A 5,707-nucleotide genomic window follows, 5' to 3' on the forward strand; every position below is an offset into this window, starting at 1 on the left:
TTTGAATTTTGGACAAGCCTAACACTTAATGGGCCATTTTGGGGGGTTAATTCAACACGCCCGGTATTTTTTTTTTCAGAGAGGGGGGCTAAAACTACTCTAGGTCATGGTGGTTCTGACGGCCCCCTATCGACAATCACAATCCTCATTTTAACAAAAAAAAAAAAAAAATCACAGTTTTCGTATAACGATAGTATAAACTGTCTTTTTTTTAAAAAAAAATCAGCTTCTCTCAACAATAATATCACAATCGGAGGTCACCAAAATTTATTTCACAATCTTTTTGCTCTCATTTAATCCCTATTGATGTTTGGCAAAGCCAAGTAGCAGAGATAATGCGAGGATCAAATTAAATTCCTTCCATAAAAAAACAAAATTATATATATAGACAAATAATCTGATTTTAAGAATAAATTGGTCGAGGTTTACACTTTCCTATTATACGATCTAAAAAGGGGTCAATAGCTCACAAAAGCGAGTAGACCAGCCAGTAAGAGTAAAGGTTGCTTCTCTCCCACTTGGGAGAAACTAACGCTTAGATAAACGTTTTTATACCTGTGCTACAATATGTAGATCGAGAGGTCGTTCTGCCCTTTACCTTGATAGATGCTTGTGCTCGCTAGCATGAAATACAGTCACGTGTTTTAAAAACTAAAAACAGGATAGTTTGTCCATTTTTCATTTAAGGTTTTGTGAGTCCATATTTCACTAAAAAAATACTTGTGGTTTAGTTAATCTACGAAATTAGTTGGGCCTTGTGTATTAGATAAGTTGAAAAGTCTAACTTTTTAATTGCTTTAAATCATCTCTTTTGGGATAAATTATGAAAATATTTTTTGAATTTTTTTTTTTTTTTGTTTTGCCTCCCACACCAAAAATCATTTGCGTTAGATGGATTAGCCCTCCACGGGATTGGATAAAGGTCAATACCGATGGCTCCGATCTCGGTGCTCCGGGCCCAGCCGGCGCTGGCGAAATCTTCAGAACCTCGTGCGGGTTTGCAAGGGGTTGCTTATCATTTTCGATTGACTCAGCTTTTGCTCATACGGCCGATATCATGGCGGTGGCATTCGCGGTCGACATCGCCTGGGAAAGAGGTTGGCTAAAACTCTGGATCGAGTCTGATTCCACATGTGGTAAACCTGCTGAAAAATAATTCCCAGACTGTCCCTGGAAAGTCCGTCAAATTAGAAGAGCGCAAATATGTTGCCGAGAGCATATAATTAGTATAAATAGTGTTTCAAATTCTATTTTGTTTAGTAAATTCTATTTTGTTTAGTAAATTCAGATAATTAGTATAAATAGTGTTTCAAATGTTGAAGAGCAGGAAATAATATTTTGCTCAGATGCAGAAGATGATGTTGGAGAAGACAAGGGTATATTATGTAGTGCAAATGGGACAAAACCAACCAAAGCCATGCGTTTGAATGTGGAACTGGTAAAAAAAAAAGATAGGTCTGAATTAACTGTGTGCAGGTTTTGGCTTACTAGAACTAGCTCATTTTGAGTCTTGCTAATGGTCGTTGTTGCTGCTAATCAATTTTTGTACAACCTATGGAAGTGGTTCAAATTCTCTTAAAATGTGCCAACTTCTTCAATCATATAGAACCATATTGATCCTAGTAAAAGGTTCTTTTGATGCAGTTAAATACCAGATAAAAAAAAATTGGATATGTTTTTCTTTGTGATTGCCCGGGAGCAGTCATACATCTTATTTACTTTGGAATCAGCACATCTTTCGGGCACTCAGAAGAACAAAAAAGGACATTCTAACACAAATCGTAGAACTTCGCCGAAGAAAAACATCCTTGAGGATGAAGAAAAGAGGGTAGAGATAAAAGCAAGAATTCTGACAACAAGAGTGAGGAGCATGAAGAAAAGGCTTGTACAAAGTTCCTCTCACTAAGGAAGTTCAAGTTCATTATTTGCATGTGTCCGATTGATGGGCACAAAGATACTTGTTCTTTTAGGCACTCTACCAAATCACAATGATATAGCATTGTAGGTATTAAATCATAATTTTTTTTTTGTATTTCTAGGAGCCTAGTGAATTTGTTAAGATTTTGTGGATTCATCCATTCATTCTGGAGAGGTTTTATATTTAATTGTTGGTTTTATACCTTCATAATGGCAATTCACTTTTTAAAGTTGTCTTTGAGTTGCAGATTTTTTCAATTCAGTTTTTTATTTTAGTTAAGAACATGTGGGCACACAATAAGAAAATAGCTAGACAGCTACTGTTTTTAGCGACCCAGTGAAAATTGATCGTAAATACTGACTATTTTCGTGGCTTATTGTTTTGCCTAGTGGCTACACAAGACGACAAAATTGGCGCCCATTGCCCATTGAACCTACGGTAAAGTCTTAAGGGCAAGATAGGAAAAACCAAAATATATATATTAAAAAGAAAAAGAAAAAGAAAATTAAATTAAAGTAAAATTATAACCTAAATAGGAAAGGGTTTAGACTCTCTCTCAATGTCTCTCTCTTGTCTCCTCTAGGTTTTACTTCTCTCAACTTCTCCCTTCTCTCCTTGTTTTTCTTCCAACCTAAGTCCTAAGGCCCCGCATGAACAACGTTCATATTCTGACATAGGGCCCTAGCCTTTCTCTTCCCTGACCTCAGCGTTGAAGTTAATCCCTCCCAATCTTCTTCTTGAATTTAAACCCTCTATTTTCAATACTTTAGATTTCAAAAGTTGGGTTTGGTTATTCCACTGCTTCATTTTTTTCCCTTTGCTGGTGAAAAATTGATATGGGTCATTTGTGCTTTTTGAAGTTAGGAGGTTTTTACCTAATGGGTATTGATTTCTTTTCATATCTGCAAACCTTAGATGGAATCTGATAGAGAAATTTTAATAGATCTGAACAGATCCATAATTTTGAATAGATCTGAATAGTTCTAGACATGTAGGATAATTGAAATAGGAAAAAAATGATGATGATTTTAACCTAGTTAATTTTGTGCAGGAAAAACGATGGATCTAAAGAAACAGGGAGAAAATTTATATCAAGACATGAGTGCATCAGCAGATCTTCTAGGCACTCATAAGAACAAAAAATTATATTCTAGCACTGATTGCAGAACTTCGTCGGCGAACACATACATTCTAATGAGATACTCCAAGTAAGTTGAGGTTTAAATTGCTATTTTCTTATTTTAATCTGCATTATTTAAATTACTAATTTCTTGTTGAAATCTAAAAGCCAAAATGATCATTGTGTATAAAATGGGCCTGAGCTTGTAAGTACTCTTAGACAATATATTGATTTTGTTTGATTAGGTCCAAATTTACAACTAGATGATTGCCTAGAAACAACATTAATTTTGTTAAGAAAGACAATTTTCACACCCTTATTGATTTAAACAAAATCGACATGAATTGCAAACAACATTCATGGCCAATATATTTCTTCCATTAAGCATAAATGTTAGTCTGGAAATTCAAAACCAGTAAGCTTCTTTCTTTCCCGTTTATTAATGACAAAAGAATTCGCAAGGATAAGGAAATTTATCAGGTCATATAACAAGGGAATTTGACACTATTGCTGCATTCTGAAAATCGTAGTGTGAGAGAATAAGGAAATTTATTGGCGCAACGGTAAACGTTGTTATGGTGTGATCAAGAAGTCACGGGTTCGAGTTTGAGGAGCGGCCTCTTGCCAGATAAATTGGCAGGGGAAGGCTTGCCCCCAGTACACCCTTGTGGTGGGACCCCTCCCCGGACCCTCGCTCAGCGGGGAAGCGTAGTGCGACCGGACCGCCCTATCTACTGTTTACTCATGATTAACTAGTACAATATGAATTTGTTTATTTTGAGGTTTATTTGTGCTAATGGATTGTAAAATTATAATAATGCTGACAATTTTATTATTGATAATTTTCTGCAATTGGAATGGCAGGATGAAAAATGAGGTGAGAATACTTGGTACAACCATTGGGTCAAGCTGAAGTGCATGATTCGACGGAGCACTAGGAAATAAAAGATGATGATGAGGAAGAAGAGGTGATACCATCATCTTCATCATCTCACCATAAGAGGAAAAGGAATGAAGAGGAGGATTTAGATGATGAAGAAGACAATGATGTTGTGGAGTATAACAAGTAATCAAAGATGCAGCCCAAGATAAAATAATAAGATTGTTCATTGATGTATGGATTGCCATTCCATTGAGCCTATACTATTTTGGGGTGGCAGTGAAAGGCATATCTGCTAACTCATTATTCAATGACGGATTTAATGTACACATTTATTCAAATTAGATAAAAGTGACGAGTAATTAGAGTTGGAAAATAAACTATTGAGGTACTCATAAATGTTATAAAATCAATTAGAGTTGGAAGAGAAACAATAGTTGATTTCATTCTTTGGACATTTGTAATTTTTGTTTTTGGCATATATATGAATTGTAATGGAATTACTGAAATATCAATTGTTTTCCTCGTTGACTCTTATATGAACTTTGTAATTTTTGTGATATTGAGTCTATTGTTATTTTTTGGTTTCCGTTAACACGCTAGTATCAGAGGCGGATGGAACCGGGCACCTGGGTGCTCCAGCCCCCTGGCACCGGAGCTGCGTGGGGGTAATTTCTGGTTTCCAGAAATTAGCCCCCCTGTTCTATCGAGAAGGAGATGAACAAACCATTTGAAGAATGAGATAGGTTAATTAAGTCCAGCCCAGCCCATTTGGTAGGGCTGGGCTCTTTTTTTTTTTTAATTTGCCCAGACTTAAAACAATGTTGTTTTGGAATTTGCCTTGTGGTTTCACTTATTGAGAAAAAAGGATCTGTGAAATCACATGGTTTTTTTTTCGAAATTTATCCAAGAAAAAAAATTTGGACAAAAATACCCTTGCCACGTCAGCCCAATTGACGGGGTTAGTTGTTTTTTCCCGTTTTGGTTAATGGTCTTAAACACAATTTCCATTTTGTCAAAGAAGTACAAATCCTTTTTTGTCAATAAGTGAAACTACATGGTTTTTTTTTTTAATTTACCCTATATTTAATTCAGTTTAATTTTCATCAATATATCTCTATAAAATATGTATTGAAATACTAGCCTCTTGGAGTTCATTAGTGACATCAGCACCAATTATCCCACTTGATGTGTTAGTAGGTAATCTGTAAAGTCCACTGTAAATCCTCATCAAGATCTCTGGTTTGCCCTGACTTTGGGAGTGGGTAGACCTATTACTGCCTAAACTTTTTTGTAAAAAAAGTAATGCACGACACTCTTGAGTCAAATTTTTGTCCCTCCTCCTATCATTTTGATTATATTATGTATATGAGCTGTGAATAGAGAAATATATTTAATTTGAATGCAGAAATTGGTAATTACAACAAAAATTGTGGAATGTATGCCATTCTCTCTCTGATCTGCTTCATTTTGCAATATTGGAACTGCGTGGAATGCTTATGTTGCCATCCATTTTGATTGCTAAACGTATTTTTCTCTTTTTTATTTCTCTTCATCTGCAAATAGGTATATGCATGTCTGGTTGATATTGAAATCTTTATAATATTTTTCATCAAGTATGATGAACTAAACTTGAGGTTTTGGTTCAGCTTGAGGGTATAATCAGAGTTGAAAATCTGAGAAAAGATGGATATTCTTGAAATCTGATCATGGAAATAGAGTCATTTGAGATTGAATATGCCCATAAAAAAACAGAAATCGACAAGAAAGTTGCACTAGCATATTATTG

General features: G+C 35.2%; 1 long non-coding RNA gene across 1 annotated transcript; it reads left to right on the forward strand.

Moving 5' to 3' along the window:
• Positions 1–2,501: 2,501 nt before the first annotated feature.
• Positions 2,502–4,383, forward strand: LOC136224520 (uncharacterized). The gene is made up of 3 exons (XR_010686477.1): positions 2,502–2,800; positions 2,970–3,126; positions 3,903–4,383. It is a non-coding gene; the product is annotated as an uncharacterized lncRNA (long non-coding RNA).
• Positions 4,384–5,707: the final 1,324 nt, after the last annotated feature.

The sequence above is a fragment of the Euphorbia lathyris genome, chromosome 3, assembly GCF_963576675.1.
Source record: "Euphorbia lathyris chromosome 3, ddEupLath1.1, whole genome shotgun sequence".
NCBI lineage: Eukaryota > Viridiplantae > Streptophyta > Magnoliopsida > Malpighiales > Euphorbiaceae > Euphorbia > Euphorbia lathyris.